Raw genomic sequence first — 22,946 nt, forward strand, 5'->3', positions numbered from 1 at the left:
AACTTTAGAAATGTTCTCGGATTTTTCATCTGCGCAGTTAACCAATGGCGCACGGGGCCCCCAACTTAAAAAACGGGAACATAAGGAACAATAATTAGTTATGTAAATAATGTGGCATTCTTGTTTATAATTAGTTCAAGAATAAAATAAAATTCACGCATGTCACAGGACTAATTTTCGTATGCAAATGAACAATCAAAATTATAAACAGTAATAATGCAGTTGGGGAGATGTGACATTCTCAATTTATTAGCAGAAGTGCCAGTTACAGCTGATGAGGGCTGACGTTGGGAGATTGCAAAGGTGCCCAGGCCTGGAACATTCTCACCCAGCAAGAGCAGAAGACGTCACTGCAATATTTTCACCCGTTTTATGTTGGTGGTGGCCACCCAGTGAACCCAGGCTGGAGCGGTAGGCTCCACACCAGGGAGAGAGGACTCAGAGGATCTCTTACTGTTTTGTTATTAATCCTCACCCCTAGACCTCTTTAAATGATTGTAGTCATTGTTAAATGAGTGAGCCGTGTCCAATAATCCCGAGGTCCTTTCACAGCTCCAACCTTCTAGGATTCTGCCTGGAGGGAGGACATTTCCATCCAGAGAAGAGCTGCATCAGGACCCACAGGGGCTGATGGGAATCTCCAAAGGAGTTGGCCCAAAGCATGCTGGGAAGTGTGACGGAATCTGCTGTCAGCATCGCTGAAGTCGGTGGTGAGGTGGGACACAGGGCATCTGACTTCATAGGTCCTAGAACATCTCTTCCGGAGGCCCTGGTACCCAACATTCTGCAACCAAGAACCCCATGCCTCCTAGATAAAGACGAGGACGGTGCATTCATGAGGCCACTATGAAGATGCGTGTCAGGTTACCTGAGCTCTTCCTTTGCGTCCACCCATCCATCTGAACATGGGGGACACTTTGAAGGCTACCCAAGACCATATGGTGGCTGGAGACCCCAATCTCCTCTAATTGCTGCCACTCCAAATTTGGGATGGGAATGAATAATTACCGAGCAAGTTCTCTGTGCAGGGCTCTATCTAAAAGCGTTAGAGACACTATCATTTAGTTCTAATGCCTACCCTAAATACTGTAAATAATACTACTTATAAAATAATAATGATAATTTATGGTTACTATGCACCAGGCACTGTGATTACCCCTTTACATGAATGCCTTTAATGCCCCTGGCAGTTTGGAAAAGGAGTTACTTTTATTCCCCAGATTTACCATTATTTCCCAGATTCAGAGAGGTTAAGTGAATTGCCCAAGGTCACACAGCACATTAGGAGTCAAGCCAGGCCTTATCCGAGGTCTTTGGAATTCCAGGTGGGCAACTGTCTGCGCCTTCAGGTGACTGGTTGTTGGGAGGTCTCATCTCCCTTCTCTATAAACTAGAGGCCCGATGCATGAAATTCGTGCAAGAGTTTCCCTGGTTGCTGGCACCGGCTTCCCTTTGGCATCCGGGACCCAGGCTTCCCTCACAGCCCCGGCTTCGTCTGGAAGGTCATCTGGTAGGACATCCAATCTGATTAGCATGTTATGTTTTTATTATTATAGATTGAAAATCCTAACTCTCCCCCCCCCCCCCAATCACACCTAGTGGGCAAATTCCCTCCTCACCATATGTCTCTGTCTTTATTTCCACTCAGACCTACCTTTCAGATCCTGGCCCCGGAAAGGGAAAGGCAAGGCAAGGTGGGGGGCCCGGGCCCCACCTCTGCGAATCCCACCGCCTCCTCCTGAGATCGGCAGGGGGAGCATGAAATATTTAAAAGCTCAAATTGAAATCCTGTTAGCACCAGGCCTCGGAGAGCGCCAAGTTCTCCAGCCCCGAACATCAGTATCTCTTTGCTGGTGTCACTTAGAGACCCTGGCTTTCCAAACCATTGACCGAGCCTTTCTGTCAATCCAACACTTTTAGGGTAATTTAACTTAATAATACCTTTGTCGGCGCCGGCGCCCGGATCTGAAGGGTGATTACCATAGAAGTTATTTTAGGTTGTTTAATGGAATGTAGTAAATTCTCAATTGACAGGGCAGCTTCTCAGAATGGCTTTTCAAAGTGTTTACCTTTCAAATCTCCCCCCCTCACTTTACCAAACTTCCTACTTCGAGCCGGGGAAGACTTCATAAATTATTAGCGATGTTCTCCCCCCATGCATTCACGTGCATCATTAATTCTTTGTAAAAAGTTCAAACTGTCCGGGATTTAATTGTTATCACTGGGAAAACGGCTGGAAATGGATGCGGGCTCTCTTATTCTGTCAGAAATGTTGACTTATTGCACTTGCTATTTTACCCATCACATCATATTCTCGGCACAGGAGAGCGAAAAGAACAGGGGAGGGGAGGAAAGAACATAAATGCTTCTCCTTGAAACAAAACAAACAAACAAAAAAATAGCATATATTTCGGGGGAGAAAAGTCACAGATCTGGGTGACAAAATAATAGTTCCGGTCCCCAAAGAGAGAGGAGGGGGGCAGCCATTTAGAGGAACTGTATGTTGTAAGTTTTATTGGCTCGAACTGTATTTTTAGTCTAAGCTTTGAAGCAAGTTCTAGAATTCCAGGAGTCTAATGTTTCATGATTCTGAGATGCTGAATTTCTATGTGTCCAATTGCCCCAGGTATTGCACATTTTTAGGATAAGGTAAACCAACAGTCCAATATTCAGGACCCCTGAGAAGCATCTCAGATGTAGAATGATACTGACAATAGCCACAATAATAACTACCATTTACTGAGAGCTTATTCTGTGTAGGTACCGTGCCAAATGTGTCACGTGCATCAGTTTAATCGCCATGTCACTCTAAGTTTTGGCACGATGATTAACTCCATTCTACAGCTGGATAAATGGATGCACAGAGTGGTTGAGTAACTCATCAAGGACACACAGCTGGTCAGTGGTAGAGTGAAGCCTTGAACCCAGGCAGTCTGGCTCCAGGGCGCACATGTGTAGAGCCTAAGTATATTGTTTCCCATCTCAAGACACTGTCAATGTTTGTTTGTTTGTTTCCCCCAGCTGTCATGCTGTGGATCAGGCAGTGACCACATGAGTAGGTGAATCTATTGCAAGACCATCTTCCAGGTGACCCGGCCTTGGCCCGGCTTTTGCCTTTGTGGATGGTGCTCATCCAGCCCAGCAAGTCTTCCTACAAGATCACCCCCTCCAAGAAGCCTTCCGTCCTGCTCTGCCTCAACTAGAAGTGACTGCTTCATCCTCTGGAAGGTCACAGCTGTTGGTACCAGGGGGAGGAATGGGAGGCATCTGGTAGACCACTGAAAACCATGAACTAGGGAGTCAGGTCCACTTGGGTTGGAATCTTGCTTCTGCCACTAAATCAATGCATTGAGCTTGCGTTAGGGAAGTCGTTTAGGCCCCAGCTTCATCTGTAAAATGGGCACAATAGGACTGTAGTGACAATTAAGGGAGGTGCTCAACAGGAGCGCAGGGAACTGCCTCCCACATGGTCGGCGCTCAGTAAACGTTGCGTGTTTTTCTGACTTGTCTTATAGTCATCTGTATGTCCCCACTTTCCTACTGAGTGTTTTGTGGGTTGAGTGTGAGGATCTATGCTTTGGGCGTATAGTATGGGGTCAGTCTCTGTGCTAACGGCGTTGTGTTTGTGACATCACATGTTATAAGTGGTAACCACCCCCCTGAGCCCATGAGTCACCCCTTCTGCAAATGGGGAGACTGAGTGTTAGAGAGGTTGCCGTTCCGCTCATGGTCTCAGAGTTGGGGTTCCAACTGAGACAGGAACTCCGGGGTGTGTCTCCCTCGCTGCGTTGCCAAGGAAGGAGAAGCGTGCCTTTCTCTCCTCTGCGACCTTTTCCGGGAGCTCAGTGAAGATTGGTTGGGAGGAGCCCCCTGGCTGCCCTGGTCCTGTCCTTGGATTTGGGCCGGGGAGGCAGGGCCATTGTCTGCATGAGCTGGGCAGGAAAGTAGCAACTTTTCTCGGTTGTTCTTGGGAGTTGCTTTGACTGTGCCATTTTCCACGGGCCCCTTTGCCAATGAGGCAGGAGGAGAGAAGGGCCCGATGTCCCAGTGAGGGCGGGAGTGGCTTCCGGCCTGAGGGTGGGGGTGGGTGGGAAGAATCGGGGAGTCAGGACGTGGACTTGAGTTCTGGCCCTGCCGTCTCTGTGACTTTGGGGGAACCCCTCTCTCCTCTGGGACATCTGTTGCCACAACTGCAAAGATGTGCGACTCGGATGAACACTCCAGTGGCTTCTGTTTGTGTTTGTGTTTGTGTTTGTGAAGCAGGGCAACCAGATGCTCCGAGGGAATCGTCATGAGAAAGGCTTTCCCGATAGTCAGAGCTGCTGTGCGTTGAGAGGCAGCGGGGTGTCGATCCCACCCCTTCGCTCCCAGGGGTGCCCAAGGCAGTGAATGCAAGCGTGCCACAGAGCACACTTTGAAGAGAGATGACCCAATGGTTCCTCAGGATATTTTCTTCTCCCACGTTCCACGTCCCTTGTCAGCCTGAACAATTCAGCCCAAAGCCCTGGGAGTTAGAGCACAGAGCGGGGGCCAGTGGTCTTGGCCATTCATGTCCATCTAGCTCTGGACTACGAGTCCATAACTTCCTCCAGGCCACAAGCATGCCTGTGTGTCAGCTCCTTGGTCAGGTCCCTGTGTGGCCACCTCGTTGGGTATCTCCTCGCTTGCTTGCTGAGCAAGGAAGTCTTACTATCCAACAAAGGAGGGGAGAATGGAGTGGCCAATCCTGGCACATCAGAGATGGCCTAGGACCTCAGTGGTTGGCAAACTCATTAGTCAACAGAGCCAAATATCAACAGGACAACGACTGAAATTTCTTTTGAGAGCCAAATTTTTAAAACTTAAACTTCTTCTAACGCCACTTCTTCAAAATAGACTCTCCAGGCCGTGGTATTTTGTGGAAGAGCCACACTCAAGGGGCCAAAAAGCCGCACGTGGCTCGCGAGCCGCAGTTTGCCGACCACGGGCCTAGGTTAGTGCTCTACAGGCCTCTGAGCTGCTCATGGGGGTGGGCGGGGGAGGAGGGTGGGGGTCCACCCTCCTGCTTTTACAGAGCACCTGCACTCCGACTTCTTTCCGCATGCATGTGTGCTTTAGAAATTATTTTTTTAGGGCTTTACTTTGATTTTGCCGGATTTCACACAGAAGGCAGCGGAGGCTAATACAGTGGTATGTTGCAGCCTGTTCCCCCGGCTCGTAAGAAGCCATGGTGCACACCTCTTCCCGATTCTATAATCTATGAAGCCACCTTGATAGCTTGAAATTGGCCATGGTGGGAGCATTTACACCATGGAAATTCCCCCTAGGACCGTGGTCGGCAAACCGCGGCTCGCGAGCCACCTGCGGCTCTTTGGCCCCTTGAGTGTGGCTCTTCCACAAAATACCACGGCCTGGGCGAGTCTATTTTGAAGAAGTGGCATTAGAAGAAGTTTAAGTTTAAAAAATGTGGCTCTCAAAAGAAATTTCAATTGTTGTACTGTTGATATTTGGCTCTGTTGACTAATGAGTTTGCCGACCACTGGGCTGGGGGAACCAGTTGTGAAACACAAGCATACCACTGGACTAATATAACAAATACTTAATGTACCTAGGACTCAGCTTTGGTTAATCTTGACATTTTGCTATATTTATTTTAGACCTCTCATTTTTCTTTTAAGATATAAAATAATACAAAAACAGTTGGCACCATATGTATTATTCTCCACAACCCTACTCATTGGCTTCTCGATCCAGAAATATAGTCCCATTCCCAACTTGGTGTGTATCATGTTTCAAAAATATTTTTACTACATATGTGTCCATAAATAATACATGGTATTGTTTTGCATATCCTTAGATTTATATCCACCGTATTTTACCATATGTATCATTCCACAACTTTTATTTTTAAATACATTTGATTTTTTTTGGAGGTTTATACATGTTGATAGATGTATTTCGAGTTCATTCATTTTAATTTCTATATGGTGCTCCATTGTATGAATAAACCCACATTTCTTTTTTCTACTGATGAATATGTAGGCTACTTCCAGTGTTTGTAGACATCTTTGCACACAGGCAAGAGTTTTTAAGGTATATACTTAGAAGTAGAATTTCTAGATACAAGTCTATGCCCAGCCTCCTCTCGGCCGGGTATTGCCAAATTGCTCCCCGAAATGGTTGTACAAATTTGCACTCCCACCAGCAGAGGATGACAGTTCTTGCCAACAATTGGCATTGTCAGATGGCTTAATATTTCCCAATCGGATGGGTGTAAAATGATATCTCTTTGTGGGTTTAATTTGCATTTCCCTGATTGCTAGCAAGATTGTGCCTCTCTACATATGCTCATTGGCCGTTTGTTTTTCTCTTTTGTGTATTACCTATTCATTTCTTGTGCCATTTTCCCCTGTAGTGCTGTTTATCTTCTTTGGTAAACCAATTAAAAAGATATCCTGATTACTAAGACTGTGATTATAGGGAGTGAGAATTCCTTTTTTTTTTTTTTTTATCAGTAAGCCTGTTGTCTTTCAATATTATCTGAGATATCTTTTGCTGTGTAGATGTTTTAAAGTTTAACCTAATCACATTTATTCATCTTTGATTTTATGATTTGTGCTTTTGTGGATGGTTTAACATAGATAGTCCATCCTGAGGTTATATGGCATCTTCCTATAAGTTGTTGTACAATTTAAAAAATTGTCTTTGTTAGGTCTTTAATCAACCTAGAACTTATTTTTGTGTAATGTGTTAGGTTGGAGTCTTATTTTATTTGTTTTACATGTATGTACCCAGTTGTCCCACCATAACTTAAGAAATAGTCCATCTTCTCATCTCTGATTCTTAATAACGTTTTGTAGATTTTAGTGTGGTGGACTTCCTCATTGTTTATTAGATTTATTTCTAGGTATTTGAAAATTTTTATATTCTACAGTTTCATAATTTTCTTAAATTTGTATTTTTCTACTTGCCCATTGCAGGTATATAGACATAAAATTGATCTTTGTATATTGTCTTTGTATCCAGTGACATTGTTAAATTGAAATACTAATAATTTATAAAGTCTTTTGACTCTTCTACATACACAATTATGTCACCAGTGAATAAAGACAATTTTACTTCGTCACTCTCAATCTTTAAGCCTTTAATTTCTTTTTCTTTCCTACTGCTCTGGCTAGGATCCCCAGTACAATGCTCAATAGAATTGGTGATAGCAGGCATTCTTGCCCACATCCGTATTTCATACCATTAAGAATAATATTTGCTATATTTAGAAGATCTCTTCTATTCCTAATTAAAAGCTTTATCATAAATATACACTGAGTTATGTCAAATGATATCTTGCATCTATTGAGGTGATCAGATAATTGTTCTCTCTTTTCTAAAGTGGAAAATTACATTAATTGGATTGCTTCATTATATTCCTGGAATAAATATCAATTGCTCATGATGTATTATCATTTTTATTTGTTGCTGAATTTGATTTGCAAAATTTTGTTTGTGAACTTGGCATGAAAGTTCACGAGAGAGACACCACTTGTTGGAAAGACTTTCCTCATTGCTCCCTCCCTTGTGGTTTTGGCCCTAAACACAGATCTGTTAGCAGCAATTCTAGTTGTTGGACAGGAAAAGGCCCCACACGAGAAACACTTTCTAAAATATATGGGTACCAATCAGTTTCATCTATGTCAACCCAAGCCAACTGAACCCTACAAAATGTACTCAACTTCGTCTACATCAGTTCCACTGAATTTAACTTACATAATAACCCAACTCAGTCCAACCTCACTAACACAATGCCACCCAATTCAACCTGATCTTATTGAACGAAACCAACGTAACCCAACAAATGACAATGCTACGCAACTCAACACAAAACAACAGACCACTTCTCAGCCCGTATGACCTCACTCCACCCAACACAAGGCAATTCATGTCTAACAATTCCCACACAAGATGTACCAACCACTCAAGATTATTCAATTTAATAAACTATTTCAACAACTCTCCTGATTAAGGAAGGTAGGGTCCTTTGGATACTAGACCAAAATAATGTCTATAAAGTGTCTATTTGTTGATAGTTAGTTTTGAAGGAACTCTTGAAATCTAGTCTCTTCAGACCTCCTCAATATAGGGATGAGGGAACCGAAACCTTCTCCCCGTTCGTATCCCTCCCCTTTGTGGCCCCCGGAATCCTGCCAAAATTTTATCTGGTTATCACTGGTCTCGCCTGTACTAGATTGTAAACGCGTGGGGTAAGGACCGTGTCTAATTCACCTGTGTGCCCTCAGCGCCTTTCAGAGAGTACTAAGGAAATGTGGTTTCAATGTGTGAATGAGGAGAAGAAAAATATCTGAGAATCTCATTCAGTTTTGAAGAGGTCAGTAGAGTTTTAGCCCTTTGGGGTCCTACAGAGGAGGAGGGTGAGCAGACGTCACAGATGATCCTAGATTTGAATCCTGGCTCTGCCACTTACTAGCCATGTGGCCTTGGGCAAATCCCGCCCCCTTTCTGGACCTGTCTCCTTGTTCATAGAGTGGGGAATATAGTGCCAACTCTAAGGATGCTTTGAGGATAAATGTTGAGCTGACACTGGGAACACACTTAGCACTGTGTCCGACATATAATTGGGGATTAAGAAGTACCGACTATGATTTTTCTCTGAGTTTCCTTGTTCAGTACTTTCCCTTTGCAGTTTGAGAACAGCTGCCTCTCTGGATCAGAAAGACTCAAAATCCCTTCTCGGTCCCTTGTAGAACAACGTCGTCCTTTGTCACGATTTCACCGGCAGGACTATCGAGTAGCCACCATTCATCTTGTATTTTACTACGATTCCTTAGCTAAAAGAAGCTGGAGAACCACTGACCTGGCGGGAGCATGAACTTATATGTTTAAACCATCAGGGCACATGCATATCATAACCACAACCATCGGGCAGCCACTGTTTGCCAGGCCTGGTGGGTATAGAGCTCAAAGCACATGATCCCTGTCTCCAGGAAGGGCATGGTTTAATGAATGAAATATTATAGAAATGCGGTGCCAGGGAGCTAACTCTGAGGACTTCAGCTGTGGCAGCCACATGTGACGGGCAGTGGGGTGTCGCGTAGGAAGGTGGTGGCCCTTTCCTCAGACAGCCAGATGGACAGAGCCCTTTCCCTCTCTGAGTCTCAGTTTCTTTATCTTTGTGGTGGGGATCATGACACACACCTCAGCGGTTGTTGAGGGGATTCAACATCAGACTGACCAGCATCCTGGTTTATAGAAGGTGCCAAACCCATATTGGTCCTTCTTTCCCCATTTACATGGGTTACTGTGTAGCTCAGGTGACCTCAAACTACGGCCCGTGGGCCACATGCGGCCCGCCGAGGACATTTATCCGGCCCGCCAGGTGCCGCTGCCTGTCCTGCTTAGCAGCCGACTCGTCCCGGGCCCGCAGTGTGCATAGGAATTTGTTCATAGTTTTTTTTTTTAAACTGTAGTCTGGCCCTCCAACGGTCTGAGGGTCAGTGAACTGGCCCCCTGTTTAAAAAGTTTGAGGACCCCTGGTGTAGCTGGTGACAACACACACACACACACACACACACACACACGTGCATGCATGCACACACACGTGCACGCACACATATATACACCTGCATGTTTATAAAGCACAGATAAGACGCTGCGAGCAGAATGGAACAGCACGAGTCCTCAACTCAGAAGGCATCTCTCCCTTCCCAGAGCCATGCCCGTTCCTTGAGTCACGAAGCACACATTCGTCTGACTCCACATTCTAATCCGAGAGACACACATGTCATCATCGGAACGACTGGAAAAGCCCTCGCTGCTGTCAGGCACACCAGTGGCCCCGTCGGAGAAGTTTGGCCACCATCTCCTCTCTGGGCGCCAGGCTGCCTCGGATCTGGCCTCCCGCGTAAGTAGCATTTGCCGAACCGGGCTGCCAGGACAGCTGGCTCCAAAGTTGCCTGCCTCCTCCGCCAAGGAGCGGGCTAGCTTCTTCCTCATTACAGCCTGGCTGCGGGTTAGGCATTATAAATAACGCTGCGCAGACAGCCAGATGGACAGCGCGCCCCACTGGGGGATGCTTCATATGTCCTGACAGCAACAGCTCTGCAAATAGAATCTGAGGGACTGGGCAGGACCCACGAAGTCACTGTGTCCTTCCCCCGAGTCTAGCGGGAACCCTCTGAGCTCCTCTCAGACAGGAAGGCGCCTACCTGCTTTCTTTCTCGTAAATCTCCACGGAGAGAGAGAAACCCACTCCAGTCTCCTCTCCTGTTTTCCTTTGGACAGCGGACAGTTAGTGCAGTGTGAACACTTTCTGGAGCAAGACCTGGCCTCAGATCCTGGTTGAGCCACTCACAGGCTGTGTGACCTCGGGCAAGTTATCCAACCTCTCTGATCCTCAATTCCCTCACCCTTAAAAAATGAAAGGTGAGAATAGTGCCCAGCTCAAAGGTTGCTGTGGGTCTTGGATGGGATGAGGATCACAGTGAACGTTTGGGGAATGGGGACTATAATTTTAGGGAGATATCATGTCAGTAAGAATAATGACTCGGCTACCTTCATTGGTAGGCATGAGACGGGGAGAGGGCATTGTCTCTTAGGGCGGGTCCAGCTCTTTCCGGATCCAGGGGCTAAATCAGATCCCCGAGGGCCGCTCTTGTGCCAGCTTACCCGTCTCCCAGGTCTGTATTATCCAGGAGACAGAGCAGCATAATGGCAGGTCACAGGACTGGGAGGCAGTCCTCAAGTCCTGGCTGGGTGACCCCAGCGCATCAGCTGGTGCCGCAGGGAACAGAGGTGCCCTAGGGGTCATAGATGAGGCTCCGATCACCCTCACGCCCGGCCCCAGGCTACTCTCCTGACATCTGATGTGATGATGTCTTTAAATGCCATTGACATAGAATTATGCTTCAAGAAAAATCTGACAATTGCCGCAGTAGCCAGTGGTCCCTGGCTTACTCAGAGGACTGGAATCTACCTCCAGCAACATCATTCTCAGACACATGGGAGGCTGAGCCGCTTTCCCCCAAGGCTTCCCGCTGCCCGTGGGATTCAGTCCTTGGCGTTCGGGGCCTTCCCAGCCTAACGCTGCCCCGCCCCCAGCTCACTCTCCCGTTTCTCCCCTCCCCCCCTCTTTGGTGTTCCAGCGATTCCACTCCAGGCCATTCTCTGAGTACATTCCCTGTGGCCCAGCATCTACCTTTGCTCATGGCGGTCCCCCCACCTAGAGTGCTGTTCATCTGCTTCTCTGTGTAGTTCCAGCCTCAACTTACTCTTCCAGGCCACACGAAGACGTCCTCTCACATCAGAAGGTTTCTAGTTCGAACCCTCTGGGCAGAGGTAAGTATTCAATGTGTATCGAATGCTTGCTATGTGTCAGACCTGGGGGGTCAAGGGTGAGCCAAAGAGACACGACCTCTACCTTCATGGAGCTTCTGGTCTAGTTGCAAAGAGTCGCAACAACCAGACACATAAAATTGAACACAGGTTCGAAATTTCAATTAGTGCCGCCAACGAGAGAAACAGGCTCTAGGAGAATGTACACTGAGTGGCCAGATTATTATGACCACCTGATGTTTGTAGGCACATTAGCCGTCCACTGCATCATATGGGATATGGAAGCGGAAGGCCTGTTCGAACACCTTTGTTATCTGCAGTTACCAAGATAAAACGTCTTCAATTCGCACAGGAACACAAGGATTGGACAATTGAGCACTGGAAAAAAGTCATGTGGTCTGATGAATCACGTTTCCAGTTGCATCATGCAGATGGCAGAGTGAGAATTTCGCGGAAACAGCATGAAAGCACGCACCCCACATGCATGAGTACAACCCTTCAAGCTGGTGGGGGCAGTGTTATGGTTTGGGGCATGTTTTCCTGGCATGATTTGGGCCCTTTAATTCGTGTGGAACATCTGAATAGCACAACATACCTAAGTATGGTTGCTGATCAAGTTCATCTGATCATGTTGATGGCGTATCCCAATGGAGATGGCTTCTTCCAACAAGACAATGTGCCATGCCACGGTGCTCGTATTGTGCAGGAGTGGTTTCAAGAACATGAGGAAGACTTTACCTTGCTTACGTGGCCCCCACAATCCCCAGATCTCAATCCAATTGAGCATTTGTGGGACGAAGTTAAAAGAGCCATCAGGCAGCTGGTTCCACACCATCAAATCTCACAGAACTGGACAGTGCTATCCATCAGGCATGGTGCCAGATCCCTCGCCTCACCTTTCAACATCTCGTGGAGTCAATGCCAAGAAGAATCGCCACAGTACTGAAGGCAAAAGGTGGCCCAACAAAGTACTGTGGGGTGGTCATAATAATCTGGCCACTCCAGTGTATAACAAAGGCACCTGGCTTGGAGTGGTGGGTCAGAAGGGCTTCCCCGAGGAAGTGATTCTGTAGTATCAGGACAGTTAGCCAGGTGAGTGGGAAGAGGGAGAGCAGCATGTGCAAAGGCCCTGTGGCAGGACCAATGGCACACAGTGCCCACATATTCGTATCTATCCTGGTTGCCCTGGGTTATTTTTCAGTAGCACCTTTCCCTCTCCACTCCCCCTCCAAAGTGGCCTGGTTTGGAAGATAAATTATATGGTTGCTTTAGAATTGTGGCCTGTTTAAGGAATGAAAAGAAGCCCAGGGTGTCAGGACTGAGGGTGAGGTTGGCAGGGGTTGGACCATGGGGGCCTTGAAGGAAAGCAGAGTTTTTTCCCCCTAGTCCCATCCCTGAGCCAACCCGGAACCTCGCTGAAGTGGTTTTTGGGAACCAGAAACCAACTTCTATTGTGACGGAGCCACTGTAACTATTGGAAAATAAATTCTGGAAAATGCGCCAAGGGAAAGATACCAGCTACTGGGCACCGAGCTCATGGCATAGCCCGCCTCTGTGTATACTTTACACACCGTTTATTTTGATCCTTACAATGCCCACCTTATAGGCAAAGACATAAAGACTCAGGGAGGAGAAGTGACCTGCCGAAGGCCACACAGTGCATGAGTGGACGAGCTGGGATTTGAACCCAGGAATGTCTGATTTCAAAGCCAAAAAACACCTACCATGGGATCCCCAGCCCTTGACTTCCCCAGGGGTTTATAATATTTTTATTGATTTTTTTTTTTGAGAGAGAGACAGAGAGAGAGAGAGGGAGAGAGAGAGAGAGAGAGAGAGAGAGAGAGAGAGAGAGAGAGAGAGAGAGATATCAATTTGTTCCACTTATTTATGCATTCACTTGTTGATTCTTATATGTGCCCGGACTGGGATTTGGGATTTGAACCCCCAACCTTGGTGTATGGGGATGACACTCTAACCAAACGGAGCAACCCAGCCAGGACTTACTGGACCCATGGGTTCAGACGAGCCATCTCCCCCTGCCCCGCAGAGTGGCGCCAGAGCAGATGCAGGGGTGGGGAACATGGGTGGGAGAGCTGCGGGGTGTCCCACCCCCGTGGCCAGGGCCTCTGGTGCCGCCTCTCCATCAAGTCCCATCTCAGACAGGGGCCGGCTGTATTTCTTCCACCCGCCCGCCGTGTGGCAGTTCCTCGGAGAGAAATGCTCTTAGATTCATTTAAAAGTCTAAGCAGGGACAGCACAAATTATTAGTGTTTGAAATATTTATAAAGTCTCTTGTTTGCCGTGGCATAGGAGGTGATAGGCCACAAATAAAAGAAAGCTGCGGATGCGCCGCTCACGCGGGGAGAGATGACAGCGGGAGGGACGCTGTCCGTCTGCCGCCGCCTGTCTCCTGCCGCCTGGCTTGTGCGGGTGCATTTGCACCGAGTTTTCTGCAACTGACTTCCTTTCTCCGGCTCGGGTCACGCCTCCCCCGTCAAACGGAGGGCTTAAAATCACATCCCAGCAACTTTCCCGGAAGCTGAGGGAAGGGTTATATGGGAACTGTCTGCGCTATTATTTTTTTTTAAATTTATTTTATTTTAGATCGGGCCCTCTAAAATTATTTCAGAATAAAAGAGTGAAAATATATCACAAAACATAAACGGATGCCGTTTGGAGCGGAAGGAGGACAAGGAGAAAAACGCTCCTTTTCTCATTGGGCGGCCGGGAACACTGAGCTAGAGGAGACCCAGAACTTGAGGTCCGTAGCTCTCCAGTGAGTCAATGGCAAGAGCGTGTATACAGAGGAGGCAGAAAGTCACCCAGGGAAGGGCGTGGCTTGCTTGGGAGCCCACCTGACCATTCATTCATTCATCCATCCATCCATCCATCCATCCATCCATCCATCCAACAGATATTTATGGAAAGCCTATAATGTGCCCTTATACCAGCCGTGGGCAAACTACGGCCCACGGGCCAGATCCGCTGTTCTATCCGGTTCTCTTGCTCTCCCCTCCACTCCTTTACTTTGAATTTATATTAGTTCACACAAACACTCCATCCATGCTTTTGTTCCGGCCCTCCGGTCCAGTTTAAGAACCCATTGTGGCCCTCGAGTCAAAAAGTTTGCCCACCCCTGCTTTATACACATTGTGAATAGCATTGTGCTAGGTGCAGGGAGTATGATGGGTTATTAAGACAGACAAGGTCCCTGCCCCCTGAGAGCTTATATTCTGTGTGTGTGTGTGTGTGTGTGTGTGTATGTATGTGTGTGTGTATGTGTGTGTGTGTAGGTGAAGGCAATTAAATCAATAAGCAAGATAATTTCAGATACTGACATATTTAGTGAAGGAAACCAACAGGGTGCTGATTGGAGAGTGTTTGATGACCAGGGGTACTTTCGGCAGGGTGATCAGGGAGGGCCTCTCCGCTCATACCCATTTTACAGACGAGGAAACTATCGCTCTGGGAGGATTAGCAACTTGCCCAAGCACATTCAGCTAGTAAGTGGCATTTTCGATGCCAAGTTCGTCTCCCTGGAGGAGCTTCTACACCTTGGCTCTGACTTAATCCCGGTTCTTCTCCTCGGATCGATCATTTTGTGACTTGGAGACCATGACCCTGACCCTTCTGAGTGCCGGCCCTGATGCTCCTGGTCACGCACTGGCTCCGGAATAATCTGTGGCTGAGCTCCGTGCCAGCCTCACCCTGGCAGCCACCAGGGTCCAGGAGATCATCGTGACACTGCAGACAAAAAGGGGGCCGGTCTGCCCCCCCCCCGCCCACTTGCTCACCATGGGACCTTGCAGCGTGCCCTCACCTCTGAGCCTCAGTTTCCTTCTCTGTCAAATGCCGATACCAAATGCTTTGCCTTCTGGCATCACTGGGAAGATGAAATGAGCATCACTTGGGTAAGACCTGGCACCGAGCCCAGCACAGAGCCAACACTCTCATTGATCTTGGGGGGGGGGAGGGTAGCCATTTAACCCCAATATTCTGATCACTTGTCAGGGCCCAAATGGGCAAGCGGACAGCAGGGACCCTCAGCTCTGGTCGGCATGGCCCGTGAGTGACCCTAGGTCAGGGCCCGGTGGAGAGGAGAGGATTTCCTGACTCTGGGTCGGGCCTGCCGGAGCCAATTAGGGGCGTCAGACAGACGGCTGCCTGCAGCACCCAAGCACAGCGACGTGGCGGCCAACGGACAGGCCTGCTCCTTGTGACCTTAAACCCCAGTGCTCCTGCCCACATCTGCAGCTAAATAAACCAAGTAAATCATGCTGGCAGATAGATAATTAAATAATTATCAGGCACTTAATAACAAGGAGTGGGTGTTCTGAATTACCATATTAGACAGTGTCTTTGAGGACTAATTGTTGCATTACATCAGAGTTACTCATTCATTATTCTTGTCATTTCGGGTGATAATTTGCACTTTAGGAGACAGCGACAATTTTAGCAGGCAATTAGAGACGTGTCAGGCCTGGCCCTGTGAGTTACTGTCACAATTATTGCTTTTTTTTTTTTTTCCCAGTGTCCTCATTTGCAGCCACGTATTTAAGGGGGTTGGGGTAATTCCAGGTCTGGGCAAAACAACCACCCCACGGGATGGTGACGGGGCAAGGACACAGCGGCCACCGCCGTCGGGACGAAGGGCTGCTTCCCAGAAGCAGAGGCTGAGCTGGGCCAGCGGAGGGGCCGAGCGGAGCATCCTCGTCTGCTGGCCGAAGCCGCGGTCTCTGCCAGTTGGGTTCTGTCTCCCCGGGAATTGTTGAAACTTCCGTTCCTCTCCCGGTTCCTCACCCAACCGCCCAACACAGCCCTTTATTCCACTCACCCGAACCTCCGGGACCCGCTCTTCACAGGCGGAGAGGGAGACAGAGAAGAGAAAAAGAAAGCCGTGTTCGTCGTGTTTTTCACTTCCTGTATGTGATCATGCTTTGACATCTCGGGGCCTGGCGGATCTGGAGAGTTTGCCTGATTCCTAGAGTTTGCAGAGAACGCCCCTTCTGGCAGCACACCTTTGATTTACAAACCATCAACCAAAGCTCACCCCCATCCTCTCCTTTATCGGGCTCCTGGGGCCCAGGACACTGTCTCCCTGCCCGAGTCACCCCAAGGCCAAGTACCAGAGACCTCCCCGATCGCCCAGAGTTAGCTGAAATGACTCAAGCAGCTGAAATGGTCCAAGCCAGCAATCCTAAATCGGCTTCCCCGCCCCTCCAGTTCTTTCCTGCCAAACCCACAATCAAGTCTCAGGTGCCTCCTCTCCCCTTCCTCCTCCTGCCTCCTGACCGACCCGGTGCTTCCCCGAGGGGCCCTGCCTGGCGTGGCGAGCCCCCTTCTCCGGGGAACTGTGAGTAATGGAACCATCTTCTTAATGGCAGTCACCCCGATCTGTTGGCCCCCCCCATACCTAATAAAAACAAAGTCCCGCCCTGGCCAGTGGGCTCAGTGGTTGGCCTGTGCACTGACGGGTCGTGGGTTCGATTCCTGATCAAGGGCACGTACCTGGGTTGCAGGTTTGATTCTAGGCCCAGGTTGGGGAGCTTGTGAGAGGCAACCAATTGATGTGTGTCTCTTATATCGATGTTTCTCTCTCTCTGTCTCCCTCTCTCTCTCTCTCTCCTCCTCCTCCTTTCCTCCCTTCCACTTTCTCTAAAAATCAATGGAAAAAATATAGAGGAAGGAAGAGAGAGAGAAATAGAAGAAGGGAATGAGAGAAAGAAGCAGAGATTAAAAGGAGGGGGAGAAAAGATGGAAGAAAAGAGAGAGGGGAAGGAGATAAGAGGAAGAGAGATCGAGGTGGAAGCAAAGGAGGGAGAGAGTGTGTGTGTGTGTGTGTGTGTGTGTGTGTGTGTGTGTGTTGGGGGGAAATGGAGGGGAGGAGATTACACATGAAAGTTATATTTGAAACCAACATTTTTTTTTCCACGGCTCGAAGTGTTTACTTTTTGGTGAAATCGAATGTCTGGGTTCATTTAGCCACAGTTGACTCTCTTGACCCTGGACAACGGGAGGACAGAGAGTGTGAATCGGTGACTCAGAACAGGCCTTCAGAAAAGATTTTTCACTGGCGCCATGGTGGGCATCGAGAAAAACAAAGCACTTTTTGACCCAAATGCAAAACTCCGCAGGAAGAGGAGGGCAGGTTTCACCCAGACTCCGGCTGCTTCTCAGCTCTGTCCTTAGCAATTAGGAAAGACGAGAGGAAATGGCTGAATCGGGCCGGCCTTTTCCTTGGGGTGACCTTGGGGAAGAGCGACTGGCTCAGGACACCCCCGTGTCCAGGAGAGACGGCCACTGCCGAGGGGCTGTATATGCCCGGTGACCCCTGGAGCAGCAAGGCGCAGTGCTCACGACTGTGGGTTTGTTAGCGGGGTGACTCAGGCAAGTCACATCTCCGGGATCTTAATCTCCTCATCTCACAGCTGACAACGCAGCAGCCATTGCTGGACTTCAGCAAAGTTAAGTCTGTAAAGAATTGAGCACAGAACTTGACCCAAGGGAAGTGCTGAGGAACAAAATGGGTGTGGTTGCTTATTATTATTTTGTTATATTTTATTTATTGAAATCCTCACCCGAGGACATTTTCCCATTGATTTTCAGAGAGCATGGAAGAGGGAAACATCGATGGGAGAGAAACACATCGATTGGTTGCCTCCTGCACACGCCCCGACCAGGGCCTGGGTCATGGAGAAGCCTGCAACCCAGGTACGTGCCCTTGACTGGAACTGAACCCGGGACCCTTTGGTCTGCAGTCCGACGCTCTATCCACGGAGCTAACGCGGCTAGGGCTATTCCATTATTTTACGTTTGTGTTATCATATGGTTGTCTGGCCTTGTGTGGCTGCCGTCTGGGCCTATGACCTCCCTGAGCCTGTTGGGATGGAAGGTGATTCTGGTGTCTGGTCTGGCTCCCACGGGTCCAGGACAAGACCTCCCTACGATGGCCCCTCTGAGGGTTAGAAGGTTGTCCTGACCTCTCTCCTGGGTTATTTCACTCAAGACCAGGGGTGGGCAAACTTTTTGACTTGAGGGCCAGAATGGGTTCTTAAACTGGACCGGAGGGCCGGAACAAAAGCATGGATGGAGTGTTTGTGTGAACTAATATAAATTCAAAGTAAAGGAGCGGAGGGGAGAGCAAGAGAACCGGATAGAACAGCTGGATCCGGCCCGCTGGCCGTAGTTTGCCCAAGGCTGCTCAAGACTCACAGTGGCCTCTGAGATAGGAGTAACTATGCCCATTTTACAGGTGAGGAGACTGAGGCTCAGGGTGTTGGAGCAGTTTCCTCAGGGTGACCTAGCCAATGAATGGCAGAGCCAAGATCTGAACTTGACTTATGATCTTTTTGCACTCCCCCTACCTCTTAAGACGCAGCATTATTACCCTGTGTGGTCACCCCGGGTGACGGAGAAACAACGCTTCAGACCCATTTTTGCAGCACGATTGGCTTCATACTGCCAGGCTGTTTTCTTTAAATATTTGAAAAACATTTGAAGAAAAACACAAATCACTGGAAATTAGGAGCAAGTGGAGCAATGTATCTCTGTATCTATTTATCTAAAACATACACTGAGAGGCCAGATGATGATGATCTCTGAACGCATAATAATCTGGCCACTCAGTGTATATACTATAGAATAAAAGGCTAACATGCAAATTGTCCCCTTGACCAAGAGTTCGACCAGCAGGCAGGCCGGCCAACTGCCCATGTCCCCTCCCCTTGGCCAGGCTGGCCGGACCCCACTCATGCACGAATTCATGCACTGGGCCTCTAATATATATATATATATATATATATATACTGAGTGGCCAAATTATTATGCATTCAGAGATCATAATAATCTGGCCACTCAGTGTATATGTGTGTGTGTATACACTACATACACTCACATACACGTATATGCATAAGGCAAATGAAGTTAATTAGGTTAAAACCACAGTAAATCTAACAGACGCAGATGAACACCTTGGTCAAAACGGTAGGAAATATAGTATTTTGAAAAAGAATAAATCCAGCCAATTACAGATTTATGTTGACGCCGGCACAGTTACCACAGTTTTACAATAATCATTGATCAATCGCTGTTTTATGACAAAACTATAATTTTCACGTGTTTCGCCCTCACCTAAAAGTTTTCTCGTTTGCTTAATTCCCAGAACACGGTTCCGTAAATCTTTCTGGCCATGATATTAAGTAGATAATAAGAATGCCATGTAAGATTTGCTTATGGTTTAAACTACAGTTGCACATGATTTATAATTAGGGTCAAATCTAAGACAAAACATTATTAAAGTCAAAACCTGCTGTAAATTGGCTTGGTCAGCTCGGGCCTTAGCAATATATTGGGGTTTGTTGACAGCATTTCCTGTGGTGAGATCCAAGGGGTCAGCTGACACCCAGGGAGATATTGATGGGTAAAGGGAACCATGGAAATCACCGGGGTGTCCCTCGAGGCATCAGCAAAGTGGACAGATGTGACTCCATGCACCACTTTCAAAGGCAAAACCCTCGCTGTGGGTTCCTCCAGGCAAGTGAGCCACAGAGGAGGAGGAGGCGGTGGCTAAGACTCCACCCCGCTCTCCCCGTGGGCTGATCACCTTGGAGTTTTCAGTTCAGAAATGTATTGGGATTAAGTTCAACCATTAGAGAGCCGTCATTCATGTTTATTGAGTACCTACTATGTGAGGATACAGTGGTTAGCAAATGAGGCCAATGTCCCTGCTCTCGTAGAGACAAATGAGACCTTTTCCTGATAGTGGTGGGGAGAAGCAGGTGGGGGTTGGGAAGCTGGTAAAGGGTGAGGGATGACAGTAAGAGGTGGGAAGGAGGCTGGTAGGGATTGGGTAGGAGGCTGATAAGAGGTGAGAGGGAGGCTGGTAGCAGTTGGGAGGGAGACTAATAGGGTCCATTTAAAACAGGGTGGTTAGGGAAGACTTCCTGGAGGAGGTGGTATTTCATCAGTCATCAGGTATTGAGACAGCTTCCTAGAGGGTATGTGGACAGGCTTAGAGCTCAGAGAACCATGGGCTGTCTGGGAAAAGGGTATCCTGGGAGGAGAGATGAGTAAATGCAGATGCCTTGAAAGGCGTGTCCTCAGCAGGAGGCCAGGAGCCTGGAGCAGAGGAATGAGGGCGGGGAGGAATCAGGGCCCACGCAATGCCCTGTGAGGACTCTGATTTTCACGGCGATAGAGAAGCCATTGGAGAGCTGGGCATATGGAAAATGATTGTTGTAGCCTCTGTCTGGAGAACAGGCTGAAGGGGGCAGAGTGGAAGCATGGAGGTGAGGTAGAAGGCTTTTCTGACCTCCAGATATAAAAGGAAGGTGCCTTAGACCAGGGAGTCCTGGTAGAGTGGGGGACAGATGGTTGCCTTTGAAGTAATTTTGGCGTTGAGTTGATAGGACGTGACAAATTGGATATTAGATGTGACAAGAAGAGAAGAGGCCTAGGTTTTTGGCCTGGGCAACTGGGTAAACAGTGGTTCAACTTCCTGAAATGGGAAGGACTGGGGTGTGGTCCCAGGTCAGAGAGACTTTGATGATGGATGTGTGATGTTTGAGATGCCACTAGTGACCAGATGGGCGTGTCCAGGGGGCAGGCAGATGTATGATTCTGGAGTTTAGGAGAGATGTCAGGTTGGAGACACCACTTTTGAAGGCATCAGTCCAAGGATGTTTTAAAGCCACGAGCTCACCAGGAACCAAGGACAGCTAAGGGTAAGAGCAAGGCCGTGGGCTGACTCCTGGAGCCGGCAACATTCAGACGCTGGAAGAAAGGAGAAGCCCCATGTACAGTGCATTGAGGAGGAGCTGGCATTGACGTAGGAGGAAATCCAAAGGAATTGGTGTCCTGGGAGAGGAATACACCCAGGGCGAAACCATCAACTCTATCAGAGACTGCCAGGAGGTCCATCCAGTAAGGTGAACCGTGTGACCTGACCCCTGAGCCTTGGAAACCTGGTGGTCATTGGCCACCCTGACATCAAGATCTGAATTCTTGGACCAAACTTGGACATTTCATCATCAGCCTTCACCAACAGACATTCCAAGAGTCAATGGTATCAAGATCACTTCATTTTTTAAAGACATGTCTTTGAGGAATGTCCTCCACACATCACAGCTGCCCAGGCAGGAGCGTGGGAGGCATTTCTTAGGGGAAACACCCAGGAAATCTGCTTCTTTTGAACAGCTGACTGCATTTCCCGTCTTTACCACCAGTTGCCTGGCACCTGCAATCTTACTCTTGGCTTGGTCTTACTTTTTTAGTCTCTCATTTTCCCCTTCGTCCAGGTTACCTTGTCTATTTTATTTTAACCTTCTTCTAATGTGTGTGTTTCTCTCTAATGTGCGTGCTTCTGGCGTGTGATCACTGCAAATCTTTTTGGAACTATAGAGGGGGGGTAAATAGTGTAGCAAAGACCCAATGTTATGACTGTTTCCTAGATAACCACTGCGCCTTGATTAAGAACCTTTATGCATTATGATGAAGAAAAAATAGTCCTGGGCATGGAGCCAGGAGATAATTATTGGAGTTCTGGCCCTGCCCATAACTAGCTGTGTGACCTTGGCAAGTCAATGACCCTCTCTGAGCTTCCGCTTCTCTGACGGACACACATCGGGGTTACAGTAGCTCAAGGTTAGCAAACATGAGGCATACATGCCCTGACCATCCGCTTAGCTCCATAGTAGGCATCGCTACTCAATGAGGCACTCTTTGGCATCGCGCTTAAACACGACATCAGAATCCTTCTTAACACAGGACTTCAGGCCACAGCTATCAATGAACAGGACCTGGCATGCTGAAGGAGGTCTTCTTGCATTTCATGACTAAGACGGTGTAGAGTAAGATTGATTGCTGGCCATGAACTAGAACCGTAATAGTATCGGTCGTGAGATTCCATTGCCTCCCCAAGAAACAATTCCAAAGCCAAAGGGGTGGGAAGGCACTGTGGGAAGGCTCTGGACTAATGATAAAGCATGTCCCAGCACCTGTCATTAACTGTATCCCCAAGGAAGACTTTTGGACCACACTTCCTATGTACTTAAGATGAGAGTTTGGAAGCTTGGGACATAAAGTCCTGCTATAAACCCAAGTCTGCATGCTTATTCTTAGAGAGGGTGATTTGTCGTCTGTTGGAATAAGCAAACTTTTAATTTCCACAATCTTTAAAACGTTTGTATTGCTTTCCTCCCAAATAGAAATCAGAACATAACCCAATATTTCTATTGAAATCACCATTCCTAAGTTGGAGAGGGGGGGGGGGGGAGAAACCCTTTTCTTAATGGGCAACCTGGGTAATTTTTAATTAGTTAATTGGTGAAAGAAATCCCGTCCCTGAGTATAACTGAGTACGCCTATGTCTACGTTCTTTGACCAGGATTCCTTGAGCTCCGACCACGTGGCTCCTTCTGATAACCCTACCAAATAGCTAATTTTATTATCTCCACTGTACAGCTGAGACGATTTGGGCTTGAAGAGATGAAGTGACCAGACCAAAGTGTTTCCTGAAACTCTCTTCAATGGCATCTTTGGCATAATGAGATTCTAATCATGAAATTCGTGTAAGAATTCTGGTTTCCCACCTTTGCTTTTGAAACACCGAGACACTGATAATGGCT

The sequence above is a fragment of the Plecotus auritus genome (assembly GCF_963455305.1).
Source record: "Plecotus auritus genome assembly, chromosome: 13".
Classification (NCBI taxonomy): Eukaryota; Metazoa; Chordata; class Mammalia; order Chiroptera; family Vespertilionidae; genus Plecotus; species Plecotus auritus.